General features: G+C 42.0%; 1 long non-coding RNA gene across 1 annotated transcript; it reads left to right on the top strand.

Moving 5' to 3' along the window:
• Window positions 1-4372: 4372 nt before the first annotated feature.
• On the top strand, window positions 4373-17510 carry LOC135313339 (uncharacterized). The gene is made up of 6 exons (XR_010372960.1): window positions 4373-4707; window positions 5572-5778; window positions 9751-9952; window positions 14375-14710; window positions 14814-14910; window positions 15350-17510. It is a non-coding gene; the product is annotated as an uncharacterized LOC135313339 (long non-coding RNA).
• Window positions 17511-18490: the final 980 nt, after the last annotated feature.

The following is an 18490-nucleotide window of genomic DNA, read 5'->3' as shown; positions in this document are numbered from 1 at the left end:
TGGTGATTGCTCAGGTGGATGCCCTCAGAAGCTGTAGGACTGAGGCTGCTGTGAGAGATAAGTGTTCATCCAGGTTGTTTAAAAGACCTGAGAAGTTGACCCTAGCCAGTACCTTGCTGGGATGGTGATGCTGCCACTTTTCCTTCCAACTAGATCTCTTGGAGGACTTTGGTCCCACCAGCGTCTGCCTACTTGCCCAGCCATTGTGGCTTCAGTGGGAGCAAAACTGGCCTCCCTGCTCCATGGCAGGAGGAGAAGGGACGTGGGCAGGTCTTCATGGGGGTGATTCGCTCCCAACGAATGTGCAATGAAAAGTGGTTCACTGGAACCTCCTCTTACTCCTATTTACATCTTGGGTGCCTTCAGGCATTGCAGACCTCCCTTCTAATTCCGTTTTGCTCCTTGAGCCCACAGTTCACCTCCTTCCTCACTCTTTCCTTGCTTTGATTTATTCTGGTGCTTAGCCAAGAAGCCAGGGAGTGCTGAGTCTTGCTTTCAGTCTTGCCTGCCAGTGAGGCCAGGCATCTCTACCATGTTCCTTCAGGAGAGAGAGGGGGAGAGGACATGGAGAAGATGGGTAGAGCCTACTGTCTCCACCCTATTCTTTCTGCCAATGTCTCTTTGCTATTTAATTTTCCCCGTGCTCTTTCTCTCCTGGTTTCCCATTGCCTCTTTCCTTCCCTGAACTGAAGAATACTAATAGAAACTTGGCACTGGATTAAATCAAGCAGCAATAAAAATCAAAGTCTGTGTGTTGACCTGATGGGTCTGTGCTGTATGGTCACCCTGTGGCACCCAAGCCCGCCGGGAAATGTTCTTCTTAGCCATGGGCTTATCTCTCTGCCTCTCCACAAGGAGGAAATTTATGTATTTTGGTTTTAATCCCTTAAATATATGGCATATATTTCAACAAAAAGAGTGTGGGGAAGATTTAAATTGATTCTGAAGTTAGCCCTAATTTTGATCCAATTTTGTCTGCAGAATGAAGCCTAGTGCCGGAGGAGTTTAAGTGGTGACCCTGAACCTCTAAGCCTTTATACGGTGATTTTTCAGCATCGTAGGTCTGGTTTATTAAGGTAAGATTAGATATCTTGAACTTCAAGCCAGCATAGTCAATGAAGGACTCGTTTGATGTGCTTGCGGTACACAGCACCGAGGAGGTGCGTCGTTAGCGGCTTCAGCAGTGGTGTTTTCCCAAGAGATGACAGATTTATGTCCGGCTCCATCACATGGCTTTCATCCTGCTAGCCATAAACAAAAGGTGGGCATTTCTTCAGGCGTGGGGCTTACCAAGATGCCTGCCTGCCGCCGTCCGACTGCTTCCCTCGTTTGATGCTATCGTGCTCTGGATAAGAACAAAATCATAATGTGTACCTTAAGGCTGGAGAAGGAGCACAAGGAGGCGATCCACAGCTGATTTCTAATGGGGGTGGGTGGGAAGGAAGTGTCAAACACTGCTCAGAATAGCTGAATATTATAAAGAGGCCTGGAAAGATCAGAAATAAGAGAGATTCAGCTCTTTCTTCTTTTTTATTTTTTTTTTCCTCTCCAGGAAGTTCTTTCCAATGCTTCTCAATAATATTGGAGACAGGGGGTGAGCAGAGCAAAACTGGTGGGAGAGACTTAGCGGTTGTAATGAACGGAGCTTCAGACAGGAGCTTGCAATGTGATATAGTCTGTTCTCTTTTTAAAAGAAAAGGAAGGGGGGTGGAGGGAGGTTTAGGCTTTTCTCTAGCAAAGTTTTCTTCCCAACAGTCAAAAATAATAGAAAGTAGGCATAGAAGAGATCTGTTAATTGATTTTGTCCATTTCTTGCCCAACACAAGGTTATTCCCTGCAGCATATTTACTAGTGCTGAGTTCAGCTTTGTTTTTAAAACCTCCACAGTGACAATCTCCCAGGGGAAGTGGTGAAAGCCTGACTCTACAGCCTACTGCATCTCCTTGTCGCTCTGCTTTGCAGAGGGAAACTCTCACAACCAGGAAATATTTTCTGACGTTCAGCATCCCCCCCTCCCCCCCTTTTCCTTTTTATTTTTTTTTTTTTAATTCTGTCTTATTAATTCTATTTATACTCTTCTGTATCATCCAAAATCATGTCCTTCCAGGAGCATACCACGACTTATCTTATAACATCAAAAGGCTGCCTTCTTGAGAAAGAAGAGCTTTGCCTCATGTTGATATTCTCTCAACCAAAGTAAATGTGTATTTTAACTGCCTGACCCACTGCTGGCCCATGGGTGGTTGTTACCTGCACCTTAACTGCAGGCAGAAGTTTTGGGTTGGCTGCCTGTGTTTTCCCTGCCTCTAAAACTGAGATATTCTGTATGAAACAGATCCAAGAAATCAGTAGTATGAATCCTTAATATTTTAAAGATGTAATTCCTGCTCTAGATCTTTTTTCTTACTTCACATTATCAATAGATGCCTGCCTGCAAAGCATGTCCTTTTTCATTGCCTTTTTTCCGCCCCCCACCCCTAATCTTAGCACTAGATCACGATTTGGTCAGGGTCCTATTTAAATAGTTTTGGGGTTGCCAACATGGTGTGTTCTGATATTCAGATCTCATAATCCAATTTTGAAATTAAAGAGCTTGGGGCAAAAACACTCGCACAACTGAAATGCATGTTTTTGAGCACCGAGCCAGTGTTTTCTTAAGAAAAATATACCAAATCTCCTCTTTCTCTTCCCAATTAATATAACAAATGTCATGCACAAAATCTTCCTTTTTAACTTGTGCCCCATATGAGGGCAACAGACGGCAGAAATTTAAGCTAGACTATGATTTCAGGCACGGTATCTGAATTCCAGCTGAATACAGAAAATATGCAGAATAGAAACTGATTTATAGTGCCTCATTTGCTGTCTTAATAGAATGATGTTCTCTGTATTCCCGACAATAAAAGCAACAGTAAGGAAAAAATAACTCAATAACTCCTTTTTTTTTTTTTTTTTTTTTTTCTTTTTCTCCCCCCTCACCCATCAGGTTTTTCTACCCTCTGCCCAAGCCACTATTTCAAGGTTCCCTGTATTAAATCTAAAGGTTCATCAACTCACATCTTTACAGCTCTGTCTTTCTGTATACAGGACCCTGTCTGCCTGTTTCCTCTATTGCACTATTTTGTTTGTACTACTGTAATCATTTTGCTGGCCCAGATCTGTGTGGGTGTGCTGGCAGCTTTACAACAAAGTTACATGGGAACTGAGTTAAGGTTGAATATTTATTAGAAGAAGCCATCTGGCGTCAGGCTGTCTGTACAGGGGGGCTTATTTCTTTAGTAGTCTCTCCTTTTTCTTTCTAGCTCTTCCTCCCTCTCTCTCCGTTTCTCATTTACGCGCCGCATATATGTGAAAAGTGGAACACACATCTTGACATATTGATTTGATTCTTGATATTTATAGCAATTAACCTCGCTCGTGTGATTATCCTCATCCCCTCGTCCCATACCTCTCTCTCTCTGTCTCCCCCCCTCTTTCCCCGTGGCGGGGGCTGCTCGGGGCTGGTTCCCGCGGTGGCAGCCCTGCGGCTGCTGCACGGTTCCCGCCGCAGACCCTTCCTGCTCGCGCCGTTTCCCATAGGCTCCGGGCAGCTATAGCTTTGCTTAAACATCCCTCTCCTGCTCCTTCCGCACTTTCCCTCCTCCAGCTTGTGAGCTCATAAAAGAGTGCTGCGCTCCGAAAGCTCCCGACTCACCATATTAAACAAACTAGCTAGCAGAAGGGTGTCCGTGCTATTTCACCATTTGTATGACATAGCCAGGCTTCAAAGTGCAGCACTAAATTGCCAAAAGATGTTTACTTTACTTGCTTAAGAGCTCCTCGTAATTCAATTGTTCTCTCTCCCGCAGTAGAAACACACATGTATCCTGAGAGCCGTACTCTTGTGAGCTCCCACTAGTTATTTACCCACGGGGTTTCCTCCGTTGTTTTTTGCAGAGTGGTTTAGTTTTGTGTTTTTTGGTTTTGTTTTTTTTTTTTTTTCAGGGGCTTATGGCTCAAGGTAATTTGTTTTTTCAGGGGTTCTCAACTGAAAGGACCTTGAAAGATACAGCTGTCTGGCTGCCTTTTGCTTTTTTCCCCCAATGATAGATATTTAGTGGTTTTCCAAAAGAATTTTTTTCCTTTTTTTTTTTTTTTAAAACACGCATGAAGCTGGACATCCAAAATTGACAGTCACCTTGGAAAACCTTGACCTATTTTTCCTAGCAGGCCAGGGAAGCTGATGCAGTCTAGCTGGCAGCCCTTTCCCACTGTTCCTAACTTTTGTAAGTTAATATTCCAGCCTCGCAGCCTTGCCTAACCTCCTTGTTCATCGGTGTGGTGGTTTTGGTGGCGATGCCAGGTGGGAGAAGGGGAGCACTGGGCAGCAGAGATTCTTTCCACTGACAGAAACAGTGAGTCACTACTGTCCTGTGATTGTTCCCTGGCCTTTTAGCAAAAGGCTGCCTGCAGGGATGAAAGGAAAGTCCTTTCTCCATGACCTACGCTGGGGGTTAGCAGCCTACCAAGCTCCAGCAAAACATAACACGTGGGCTGATTTTGAGCAGTGTAAAGCAGAGAACGAGGGCTGTGAGCCATGGTATCTTGAAGGACACAAGCTGGGAGAGATGGTGACTCCCAGCTTCAGCCTCCCACTGTTTTTCCAGCAACAGCTGCCCCACGATACCGCTGGTCGGATGATTGGCAGCATGTTATCGCCTCCCCCAGGTAGTGTCTCTTGGCTGGTCCTGTCTTTTGGTGTGTTTAATCTGGGAAAGAAAAAAATAAGGGTTTTTCCATGCAGTGTGCTAGGATGGCTGAATAACTGTGCTGCTTGTGGGAAAGGGATGGGGACTGGGCCAAGGAGGTGGTCCAATGTGGGAGCAACGTAAGGAGGAGGAGGTTACTGTGAGGGGCGGGTGATAAAGGAGGCTGGAAAGAGGTAGCTGCTGGGCTGACCTTCCTCTTCTCTAAGTTTAAATTAAAAAGCTATCTTAACTAGCTTCTACCCACAGTATGGAGAGGGGCAAGATAAGTCCTCTGGTGAGCACCAGTGATCTTAGCTCCTGACTAGCAAAGTGGGAGAGGAAGAAGGTGAATCATGTAGGCTGTTTTACACGTCCAACGCACAGTGAAGAGAGCCAGCCCTGGATCTGAAGCTCACCGAGACTTTCGCTGCCCAGCAGACTGGAAGAGTTGTGTTTAAGTCAGTGGGCAAGAAACGTTGACTTTATTACTGCCCTTATTCTGTTTGTCCTTTGGCAAGACGCTTAAGTCACCTTGCCTCACTTGTAAAAGCATAACGATAATTACCTTCTCCTAGAAGTACTGCAAATTAAAGATCGCTATTGGTAATAAAATTCTCGGAGATGCTTAGAAGAAATACTGAGCCAAGGTGTATAGCTTAGTCTCCCTTGTCAGACGTAGGTGCCTGGCAGCTATGCTTTTTCACTGATACAAAATCTATGTTATGCACGAAAGAACAGGCTGAACTGTTAGCTACTGGTCTGAACGAAATAATAAAAAGGGGTTTGAATTCAGTTTTGCTTTAAAGCTTGTTGCACTTATCAACTTTCCATGCTCTCTGGACAGGCAGCATAAGTATTAATCTCTGGTGAAGTATGCCAGCGCTCGCCCCGGGTTGGCGTTACGCAGACCAGACCAGATAATGCCGGAGCAAGGACAGCAACGGGGCAGCAGCTTCTGACGAGGGCGAGAAAGCAGCCGTGAGACAGGATGAGCGTTCGGGATGGAGCAGGACATGGGAGAACATCGGTGCCAGATTGAGTATGTTAAGCAGTGAGTACTGTCACCAATTAAAATAACCATAAAAAACCCAGACATTCCTCGCTGAAATAACTCATAACAGATCCCGAGCGCTGTTTTACCTTTCAGCAGAGCTCTGCGAGGGAGCCGTGGCCTCTGCAACGTGTAGATCTGATCTGGAAAAGGGACAGAAAAAAGCTGGTTCCCCTCTCCCTTCCCAGACCACACCATCTCGTTACTGTTACTCCTTGCAATGGCCCTTCTGAGGCTCTTTCTCCACCTCTAAACCCTGCACAGCTTTTCAGCGATCCCTTTTCTGGTGCCCCCCTCCCTCTCCATTAGCAAAGATGCTCCCAGAGTATAAGCCTTCTGGCTGATTTGGGGGTAAGTCATGAAGCTGGTGGCTGGCAGCTTCACCTTGCAACTCTCCTGTCTTATTAAAATACTAAATTTACCCTGCTGTGCTCCAGGCATAGGTTGGGAACTCCTCCAGAGCAGAGGTAAAGGGGAGCTAGAAATGCAAACCAAGAAAGCAGGACCACCTGAGGTCCTCCCCTTGTCCCTTTGGAGAAGCCCCTTATTCTTTTGCTTAAAAAAATAACACTCAGGAAACCCCAGAGCAGCTAATCTAACGTGTAAGCACAAGGTAAGGGAGCGTGTGTTTTAATATGTGCCTTCAAGCTGACAAGTAGCTTGTTTTTCAGTACCAGAAGTGAGTAAATGCTGAAAATTTATCTGCTCTCATCTTTCCAGGTAGTCATTAAAAAGTTTCAGTTCAGCCTTTTTTTTCTGCTTGAGAACAGTCATCAAATTTAACTGTAGCCAAATTTAACACCTTAGTTCTTCAACATACATGTGTAAAAGTGTCGGCATGCGTTTGAATGAAAAAAACAAGTTGAATAATGGTAACAAGGTAAAATACAGATTCAAAATACGAATCCAAGCACTGTGGTTTATCTTGGAAGAGGAGATGAGTATCTGAATTGTAGTAGGAGCACGTGGCCCCTGCGGTGGAGCGAACTCATCCTCCCAGCCTGACGGTGATTCAAAGGGCCAAGTGTCACAATTTAAATAACAACCATGCTAAAATCCTCATTGGTTTAACATTTTGCAAAAGGAGGATGAAATATATTGATACCAAGGCCAGTATATACAGTATCCGTGCTCTGTTTTAGGGAATATTTTTTACAGCAGTGAAACATCCTTAGGACCCCAAAATTAAACTTTTCAGGTGTCGGTGAGGACCTTACCAGTCACTCATGCTGCAGGCTTGGACCACAGAGCTTTTTTTTTTTTTAAGGTTGGTTGGTTGGTTTGTTTGTTTTAGGGGAGGAGTTATGTTTTGGGTTTGGTGTGTGTTGTTTCTTTTTTTTCTTTTGAGTCTATATTAGCTGCTTTAAAATTCAGCCACTAACAGGGTGTCTCTGCCTTCTTGTCCTTTGTCGCCATGATCAGGGGATGCTCTCGTTTGGGAGAGGGGTTTATTAGACATTTTCCAGTATTGCCACAACAGGCGTGCTGCAGATAAGATACTTGCGTTAGAGGGATTTATGCTGCTTCCCCAGTTACTCGGAGAATCCCAGCCTTTTGAATCAGGCTGCGTCAGACCCAGATATTCTGCTTATGAAACAGCATATGGTTTAAAACCCAAACTCTTCTCTCTACTGCTCATTTAGTCAAACCAAATATTTTTTTATTGTTGTTTCTTGACTTTTTCTTTCAGACACAATTCCTCTAGGCTATTGTTATTTCAACAAAAGAGGGGGAGGACAGGCTCAGCTAGTTACTCTGTGGCTTTCTGGTGAGGAATTAAGAAATACTCTAACAGTTTAATAATGATAATCTCCAAATAGTTCATAACAGCATTAAGGGTAATTAATGACATTTGAACAGTAAGAGTACTTAATCCCTAGGGAAATGTGATATCCACAATTTTATTTACATCTGAAGTTGTTTCAAATGTAAAGGAAAAAAAATAATCTGTTTTTAAAATGGTTTCATACTCGCACTGTTTCAGATTTTATCTAAATTTATTATAAGCAAATAAAAATAATAGCGTTTTCGCTAATAATAAAAACTGCATTCCATGTTAGATCCAGCATTAGGTTAAAAATAAAGAGGAACTCTTATATGTTTCCTGTGGGATTAAGATTTTCTGAAAATTATAAATCACCAGTGATACTGTGGTTTACAAAGAAGGATAGCTTCTTGTAAAAGACCCACTTATTTACATTTTAAAAATATTTTTCATAGCCTTTAGAGCCATTAAAAGAACTTAAATAATTTTGATGATAAATGCTATGTACTGTAGCTTTCATGTTTTGGTAGCACTTTTTATTTTTTCTTCACATAGCTGACCTCGCTAAACCTTTGAAAAATGCTGTTACATCCTTTTACGTTTTCACAATTTTACAATGAGGGGAAAAATAACTCCTGTGATAGTTTTCAAGATAATACTTGAACTAGCCTGATTCAGATGTTTAGGTTTTGAAAGTCAACAGAAGGAAAAGGGTTTAGTTGACCTTGGGTTTTGAGAATAAATAGGATAACACCTGATTCAAGACAGGAAGCTTTAGTTGGGGTAAATATACAGAGCAAACCAGAAAGTGTCAATCCAGTTTAGCAGTTGAATGCAGCCTCTGCTTTTTTGGTTATGCTCTTGAGCCTGTTTCTACTTTTGGCTTTTACATTCCACAGAACTTCTGTAAAATCAGCAGGGACAGTGCTAATAAATTTATAATGTTGTTTTGTATTTCTGAACATAGTACCTCAGTAATTAAGTGAAATATTTATGATGAATATAAAACAATGCAAATTCATTTGTTTGCCTGAAAGCTAGCTTGTTATTTATTTAGATTTATCTTTGAATGATTCTTTAAATTGAATCACAGTATGAATGAGAGTGATATTTAAAGCAGAGAACATTTGCTATAGTGTATTGATGCATTACACTGTATTATCTAGTGTCAAAGCTATGCAGAGGATGATTAAAAAAAACCCCAGAAAACAAAAAAACTTTGACCTAACAAACACTGTCTAGGCTTCCCCCCCCCCCCCCGTATAAATTCCACAAGCGAAATCATTTCCCAGCAGCTGAAATCTTTAATAAACCTTATGCTTTATCAGAGCTAGCTGTGCGTATGCAAACTGGGCCTTGAATTATGGGACAGGTAGGAGTGGGTTCAGCATAATGCAATCTAATTTTTGTCTCAGCTGGCTGTATTTTTCTTCACGGGCTACTTTTCCCAGTAGTTTTTCGTCATTTACTGTTTTCAGTCCAAAGCCTTCTAACCAATTCTAATCCAGTGAATGTAGTGACCTGTGAAAGGAAATGTCTATGCAAAGTGTCCCTGTGTTGATGATTATGAACTAAATTGTTTACTTCGGTTGGACTTTTTTCTCCTTCCCTAAGTAAAAATTATCTTCCAAAAATAACTTCCTTTCCAAATGTATTATTGTTGCTCTCCTCATCTTTCTGTTTGACAGTCATCATGGAAATGGAATGGTTATTTTGATATAAAAAATGGAAAATATGATTGTTTAATTTTAAAAGTATATTTTATTTTGAAGCTATTTCATGATAGTTTTGTACGTCCACTAATTAGAGTAGCTATATATAGTATTTTATCTAACTCTGGATGGACCGAAAATGCGCTGAAAAAATGTGGAGACTCATAGGTGGGAAGACTCCCCTAAGACTTTAGAAAACTTTAGCAGCATGCGGTACGCACATATCTTCTGTTTCTTGCTTTATCTTGGCTTGCCAAAACAACCCTGAGCAATCAAACTTGACCAACTCTTACACGATTGACAAGGCACAGCTTCCTTAAGGTGCTACCTTGCTGCCCAGGCTACGGCCAATATGTGGGTGCTTGGTGAAAACATGGCCATTACTTGGAAGCTTGATGTGGTAAAGCATGTTATTCCTCAGTTCTGTCATCTTTTTATGTTTATTTTATAAGTATACAAATAGATTTTATAATAGCTTCCCTTCATTTCATGAAGGCATCTAGGTTGCCAGGTTCAGGCCGAGAGCAGGGCTCCTGGACACCAGCAAAACCAAAGGCTGAAGGTTCCACGTTATGGTGTCGTACGTTGCCACCAAATGTGCTGCCCCCGGAGCACATGTACTGTGATACGTGAGCAGCTGGGGACGCAGGAGCGAGCTGTGCATGACAGTGCTGGTCTCCGAGGCGTTCAGCCCAAGGTAGGCACCCGCAGGGATGTGCAGGTTGGCGTTCCTGTTTGCTGGCCTTCTGATAGCTCAAGAGGGAGAACAAGAGCAAGGTGTTATGAGGTACCAACTCAAAGACATCCTGTGCTGGCCAGGAGCAGAACAAGGAGTTTTGACTTACTCTATTGACATCTTTAAGAAAGTTTTGGACACTTTTTTTTTTTAATCTTTTAGAGAAAAGAATTAGCTTAGAATTAGCAGAAGGACTTCCATAATTGCTTTTATTTTGTCAGTGAATAGATTTTATTTTTACACACCTTTTGCCTTAATATTGGTAATTTCATCTATTAATAGATGCATCACACATGGTCTATCAATGACATAAAATATAGCCATTAACTCTAAAATTTCAAAGGGTAAATATTCAATAAATCAACCATACTTGCTGCTTACTTTCTGGGCTCTTAGAAAACTATTTGAAGCATGCTGTAAACATAGAGGAGGGCTCAGTAAGTTTAGTTGGCTTGAAATGTGCTACTGCGTGTGTTACTATAAGAATGTTGTTTGGAGCCTCTTGCTTGCAGCTTACATTTTTCGGGAAAACAATTTCCTTTTTGGAAACACAAAGCAGGCACTATAGTTTGCCATTGGAGGGCTGCGAAGTCAGAGTAGGCTTCCAAGGATAGGGAAATATTAAGCACAAAGAAAAGGAAATGGGTGCTGTGCTCTACCTTTTATTACTGCAGAAAGTTAATGTGTGATTATGCCTTGGAAAGTTAAAATGCAGGCACGATGGGCAGTCTGCATCCCTTCTCCTGCACCTAGGTTGAAAGGTCCTGCTGGACTTCCCTTCTTTTCAGGCATTCCCAGGAAGAAGAAGTTGTCAACTTCAGTAAGTACAGAGATGCTCCTCTTTTCCTTCAAACCTCAGCGGCATGATATTTTCAGCTCTCCTCATTTTTAAAATATAAAAATTTATTTCTCCTCATGGATTCCCCATGTGGAGAGATTTAAAGAAATATATGAAGCACAATTGTAATGAAGAACAAGCAAAACATTCCCACTCTCTCAATTACTTTTGATTAAAAAAAAAATATTTTTGAGCAAATCTCATATTTTTGAGGGCTGCCTCAAGGCTTCAGAGCCCCAAGCTGGCAGTGCTGCAGAGGTAACGGGGTGTGCTGTGGAAGGGTATGGCAGGTGGAGTCCTGCCATCGTCTCAATCCAGCTTCAGAAAGGAGGCCAAAACCCCCCTCTTTGAAGGGATATTTTGGTTAATGTTATATTTCCTGATATTCCTGGGTTATATGTACAGTAGAGTCAAAAGAGTATTCAAAAATCTCAAAATAGAACTCCAAACTACTCAAAATAGGACTCCAGTAGTACAAATAGCATTCAAATCAGAAATAGCCTGCACTCAGCTCCTCGCCGTTCCCGTGCCGAGCCCGGCGGTGGTGGGGCTGTGATGGCAGCAAGGTTCAAGCCCATGCTGGCCACCCTTAGAGCTGTGCTGCCCCTCTGGGCTCCCCAGTCTCGCTCCAGATCACAAGCTCACCACGGCACCCGCAGCCATGGCTATGGTTAGACTATGTAGCCGTTCCGTCAATATAAATAGTGATACGATTATGTTGGGTCCTAGCAGATGTATTAAGTTTTTGGCCTTGGCTTTCTGATGTCATTTTAGAAAAGTACTTGGAAAAGGCCCACAAGAAGTTTAAAGTGCATGTATTCCGAGGAAAAAAAAGATATATTAAAAATAAAGTTGTTTACACTAATGGCCTGAAAGATGTTATAATCTCAGAAGGGCTTTTGCTGTTGAACCCTGCAGTATGTTTTTAGTAAGGGGATTATTATTTCTCCCTGTCCCCTACCCCCACCCCCCCAAAAAAAGAAAAACAACCCTAAACCAAACCCACATTAATGTTGTTAGTAGTATAATTGCCTCAGTCTTAAGATGTGTTTCTCTGCTGTGGTTGACAGTGCTGGGGAAATAGCTGGCTAAGTGATTCTTGGATTTTAAACCACAAAAGACTGATCATGAGTCCAATATTCACTTTTCAAACTTGGGAGGAACATGATTTTGACCTCAGAAAAGGCACAATGCCTGGACTCATTAACATCCTCATATAGAATTTTTTTCTTTAAGGGAGGCTCCATGGTGTACCTCTAATATTGACTCCTTTTATATCTTTTTTTTTTTGGGGGGTGGGGGTGGCGTTTCAGCAGTTCCAGGTGATGGCCTAAACCTGGTAACCTTCCAGAACAGGCTCTGGGTCTGCTGTGATCAAATGTATGTGGTGGACAGCAGATCCCAACTTTGCTTCAACAGATAATAATATTGTCTGCTTTTGTAGAGATGTTAATTATTAGAAGCTTGCAGTATCACAAGGTAACTTTTGGTTAGGAAAAGAGAACTTACATTGACTGGAATGTTCAGGTTTTTGGTGGTTGGTAGGCTTTAATACGCACGCGTCTTTATTGGGTGCTGTAAAGGTGGCAGTGAGCCCACGGGGCTGTGGGGATCAGGTGGATGAGTTGGGCTCTCTGAAGCACGACAGAATGTCCCAAACCCACCAGGGTTTAGTGTGGAGTGATAGATCATGTTTTGGGCAGGGTCCTGGGGAAACAAGAATAGGGGAAACATGCAGTACACTAAAAAATCTATTGCTATGCAAGGACGCAGGTCCAAATGGTACCTTCACAGCACTGAAATGGATATAATAGGTTGCTAGCAGACCAATACAAATGATAGTCAGACTAGGTATAGTGCTAGTAGTAGAGTCATGGTCATAATGAAGTATGGCAAAGAATTAAAAATGAGAACAACTCAGAGACCAAATCTTATCTAGACATTCAAATGCAGATATTTTCAATGTTCTCGTTGGCTTTCTGAAAGGTACTTGCCCTAACAGAGTTTTATCTCCATACCTTTAAGTGGAGATCAGATACCGTGCCAGTAGCAAAAATTTGCTTTAATTATGAAATGAAAATAAGTTTTAGTGGAAATTGAAGTCGTTTAGGTCTCAATCCTGCAAAGAGTTTTATGCTTGTGTTTAATTAGTGTTAACGTCTCTAAGTAGTCCCATGATGAATCCTATTGATGAAAACGGTGCTGCTCAGCTAGGGTACAGCTAAGCATATAAATATGTCCTTGGAAGATTAGGGCTTGGTTTACAATTGTACAGATTCATTTTCACTAAAGATCTCAGAAAGAGGATTGTGAATTCAGAGTTAAAAACACATTTTGCTTTCATTGTTTTATTGCCCCGGTTATTAAGAAAAAGGCTAGATATATTAACCTGTTGCTCCATAGATTAAGGCATACACAGTGTTTGCTCCTGTGCAGAAGAAAAGCTTTAAATTCCTTATCATTCTGCTGGCCTGATTTCCACCCTCTCATAGCCTATCATTTGCACCAACTAAAGTATTTCCACTATCCCTCAGAAAAAAGCAAAGCCAAAGCAAATTAATGAGACTAGCCACCTGCTTATATAGGTTAGACCATCTAATCAAAGAACAAGAGCACTACAGTGATGGAACATTGGGTTCAAATAGCAAATAACATATATATCAAATATCGAGAGGAACAGTGTCTCAATATTTTGAGAGAGAATAATACCTGTTTATCGGTTGGCTATCATGAAATGGTCAAATATTCTGAATTTTAGATCACACACTGCATTTGTTGTAACTTAATACTTTTCCCAAATAAAAACAAATGAGGCAAGAAGATGTCTGTCCCATTAGCAATGTGTAAGTGAAAGTCTGCAAATAATTAGATACCTAGGATACATGAAACTGATAAACATTTTAAATTATTAAAAATACTAACAAAGAGCACTAAAGACGGTTTATTTTTAATGTAGAAATGATTTTCTGATGCAAGTGAGAAAAACTGTTCTGTATCAGTGGAAAAATATGTATGTGCTGATGCTTAGAAGCCCATAAATTTAAGTTTCCAGTTTATAAAACAAGATTTATTTTCCTGGAAGGACATATATACTTGACAGACACATGCACACACCTATTCTTATAATCACTCTCAAAATTCCGAATTTGGATTACAAATTTTCTTAAAATTCAGACTATCAAAGTAACTTTTTTTCACTCTGAGCACTGAGATCACGAACACAAAGTTGAGAAGCTTTGGGTGTAGGTGTGTGTCCGTTTGTATGTATGCATGCGTTATGCCAGATTAAGAGCAGCGCTTCCCCTGCCTGGTTCCCAACTGTCTTTGCTTAGTTATGAACATAAGAAGATATATTAACTTGCTTACATTTAAAAAATGCATTTCATTCCTGTCTTTGTTGCATGATGAAGGTTGGAGAGATATTTATCTTGAGTGAGAAATAGTGTCCATCTTTCTTTCTTCTCAGTGTCTTCCCAGTAGCATTTTACTAACCACCAATGTTGATTATTTTTAGCTACTTGCTTCTCTCTCCTTTCCCCCAACAGCAGCGTGTCACTTAAATCCACTGAAGTTATTCGGAACAAACCCTTTTTTGAACATTAGCATACACTCAAAAGGGAAGAAAAAGCTTCTTTAGTGCCTGGCCTACTTTTACCCAACTGGTGGAAGTCAGTGCCATGAAGAGTTTTGAAGAGGTCAACATCTAGCGATCTTCCTGTGCTGACCGTTGTTTTGCGTGACCCTCCCGATGGACCTGTCCCAGGCCTCCTCTGTGTTCAAGAAAATAATTTTTCTAACAAAACTTTAGGCCTGCCACCATCCTTGCTGTCAAACTATGAGGGCTTTCGTGGGATATTACTGACCTGATGCACTGTAGGATGGTACCGGAGAAATGTGTGTCTCTGTATGTGCTGCAGCAAGAATTGCATTTTGAAAAAAGGAGCAATTTTATCCCCTTCCTCTCATGGTTTTTTTTTCTAACAGGAGCTTCCTAACACAGGAGAAGAACTGGCTGGTGACTTCCTTGATTGAAAGCAAAACGTTAGTGGAATGGAATGCACATCTGCCAACGATGCTCTAGGTAATATAAAGTTGCAAATGTCAACAAGAGAGCCCATGTCCTGTGCTGGTGGGCAGGTCATGGCAGAAGTCATACCATTCTTTGGCTCAGATACTTGGGTGAACCTGGCTGAACGGAAGAGGTGATATTCCAGCAGTGAAGACAAAGAACCTTTCCTACTACCTGTTGGTTGATCCAGGAGATTTCTTCTTATGTAGGTAGTTGATTTCATCTTCGTCTGAAGTGTGACTTCATTGTAACGGATGAAGCATAACAGCTTTTTATTTCCTTTCGAGTTCTACAATGAGAATAATGTGATATATTGAAAGCTAGAAACATGTTAGATCTGGACTGCATTCTTTCTACTGGCTTACTTTAAAATACTGACTCACGTTATAGGACCTCTGTGCTTTTTTTCTTTCGAGCCTCCAAGGTGAAGGTCTTGGTTCTTGCATTTCAGGTATTAACAAGCATTCTGTGCTCAAGAACAAAAAAAATGCATCCGTATTGCTTTGAAAGAGGAAGAGAGAAAGAAGACCAAAAGTATACCTTGCTGTTAATGGACTGCTCTGAAGTATAAACATAGGCAGTATAGAATAGAGTAAGTCACCTGAAAATTGTTTGCCATAGTTGCCATTGTTTTCCATGGTTTCTACAACCATGGAAAAAAACCACACAATGTACTTGTTTTTCAGTTTTTACTTCCTCAAAGTGGTAAAAATAGTACTCTTTTCATCTACTTCAGAGGAGCGTTGTAAAGACAAATATCTTGAGTCTTGGCAACTGCTAAGATCCTTCTGTGTGCAAATAACCATGGTGTGTCTTCAGAGGAAATCTCTGTAAAGGCCTGTGAAAGGGTTTTATCTTATCTGACTGCGGTTCTCCTATCGCACTGCCCATGCTACCCCACCTTGCTGGCCACAAGGTACTTGCAGTGTTTTATTAACTCTCTTTGTCTGCTTGACCAGTGTCTGTTTGCTGGTGCTTTTGTGCCAGAAGTTTCCGCCAAGGGCTGAGATTGATGCCTGCCAAGGGAAGGTGGAGGATTGAAAGAGCAGTCCCTGGTGAGATGACGTCCTTCTGAGCAGAATGAAATTCAGGAGTACCTTCTGCGGGGAAGTTGGGCTGATTTAAGAGAAAATGTGGGGAGATGAAAAGCAGTCACCACTGCGTTACGGAAATAGGAACAGAAGGGGAATAGGATGCATTGAGTGGGAGGGATAAAATGTAAAATAACAGGGTCAGTACTGTTAAATCTCACATGACCTTGTGTTTAACTAGGCACATCAAAGGCTGTGTCTTCTCCAGAACGACATGTGCTCCTTCCTTACCTCACTTGGTACTTAGCCTTTGCTTGCGATGGTGAATCAGACAGGTCACCGCAGTGCTTTGCTCTAGCTTGTCTTGCACATAGCAGGACACCAAATTGATGGCTGCTCCTCGCCCTGAGACTCCGAGCTCCTCTTGGCTTTAGCACAGTGAGTTCCCTCTGATCTGAACGTCTTCAGCTGTTGTCCTCTTTGCAGGGGGCCCTCATGTTTGGCAGCCACTTCTGGATCAGGCCCATGCAACTGCTACTGCGGCTCGTCTTCTCCAGCTTAGCTCCAGGTTATCGGAGTCTGAGGATGAAGTCAAAGATCTTTGATCCTGACGAAGCCACAGTGCATGTGACGAATGTGTTGGCAGCTGAGAGGCAGAGGGACCAGGACAGGTTTCATCAGAAAAGGGTTGAGCAGTAGAGAAGGAAATTGTTTCATGGCTAGTTCTGAGAGGAAAAACAGTCTCAAAAAAAAATATATCTGTGGTTGATTTATATTTCTATTATAGGCTTATCCTGTTAGTTTGTTCTTGGAGAAGAGCTGTTCCCTGAGGTACGATTTATTCATTTTAGAAACTCTCCTCCCCCAAGAAACTTGCAACAGTGGAAACAACAAATGTTGGGACTGCGTTTGAAGGAGGAATCTAGCAAAAGCGATTGAGCAGCTGTATTCAAGGCTGCATGCAATGGCTAACTCTCCTGGAGTGCAACCACTCAGCATAAATAGTTGAGGAATGCTTGTTCCTCAAACAGGAGGATTTTGAGAGTCATAATGGCTGTTTTAGAAGTTTCCCCAAAGCAGCATTTCTCCCAGATTCTGTTAAGGTGATGTTTTGGTGATGTTAAGGTGATGAGTTGCAGAAAAAAATAATAAAAAGAGAATTATTCTCTAACGATAATCAGATATTTTGCTTTGGTTTTTATTGCACGGGTGTCACGGTGAAGGTAGAGGATGGTGAGTGTAGTGAGGGGCTGGACGGGCGCAGGAGACATGAAAGACAAAGCTAGGCCGCGAGCTTGCAGAGCGCAGGAGACCTTCGCACCCATGAAGACGCTGCTGCTGATTCAGGCCTGTGGCTGTGTGCACACCCAAGAAATACACATGTGCTTATAGAAAACAGATTTAAAAGGTAATCGTGAAATTGCTTTAGAGCTCTGGATGTGTTTGGAAGTTTGTGACTGGTTGTCAGTGATGTCATGACCATATTTATTATAGCTCATAAATGGATGGGTCTGACTGTTTTCCTTATTTTAATGTATAAATTGCAGTTTATAATGGCAATAAAACACTCCAGGCTGTGCATTTCAGGGTGATTATTGCATTTCTCAGGTGGTTAAAGTTACTCTAACTGCCTTTCAGCTCAGATTTCAATAGTATTTGCCCAGTCTTCAGGCCATTTTTACTTGTATTTTTATGTACAAACCTCAAATTAAAGTGTTTTATTGCTTTTTAATTAAAACGTTGAAGTGTAAAGGAGAAATGGTCACAGGCAGATAGAAAGTCACAGTACTAGGTGTTTTGATGTAAGAAGGGAATATATGAGAAGGTAGATGGGGAAAGGAGAAGCTGCAGAGCCTGTCACTGCGTTCGGGTATTTCACAGGTACCCACTACTGGTTCCAGTAAACACGTGATTGGGTAGAAACATTTGTGAGCCAAAGGGGTTGGTGTCTGCCTCATAAAATCTAGAACAGAGAAATTACGGACTAAACGGCTGTGAACCCTTAATTAAGTGCTCAGCACCAGTGCGGGCTCCTGGTTGAGTCTGAGGTGTGCTGATGCTCCCCACGTGGCAGCTTGTGACACCTCAGCTCACGGTGTTCCTGGTTTTTAAGAGGGGAAAAAATTTTCTCTGGTCTCCTGCGTTCTCACTTGTGAGACCCTGACCACCTCACGCGTGGCTGATAGTACAGGGCAGACTCCAAATCCAGTGGCAATGGTGGGCTTTTAATGGAACATAGTTATGCTGGAAGAAATAATTTCCTGGGTATATGAATGAATTAATTCACCAGTTTGGCCCATGTGCAGGGTGAAATGTTTACTCATTGAAATCCTTTTGGATGATGTCATGTCTAAGGATCTGCTGGCTAAAGCAAAGCACCAAAGTCCTTGTGTTACATGTGTTCGTTGAGTGGTGGCTGCTGCCTCTGTGCTAAGGGAAAGAGGGTCCCATAGAGAGGTAGGGCTGCTCCCTGTTGCTGTGGGGCTGATGGACCCACAGCGACGTTCTTCCTCCACGCCCTTCTTGATACAGCATCACTCCTTCTCTTACTCTGGGACGTC

The sequence above is a fragment of the Phalacrocorax carbo genome, chromosome 5 (genome assembly GCF_963921805.1).
Source record: "Phalacrocorax carbo chromosome 5, bPhaCar2.1, whole genome shotgun sequence".
Taxonomy (NCBI): domain Eukaryota; kingdom Metazoa; phylum Chordata; class Aves; order Suliformes; family Phalacrocoracidae; genus Phalacrocorax; species Phalacrocorax carbo.
This window is presented reverse-complemented; position numbering and strand designations above follow the sequence as displayed.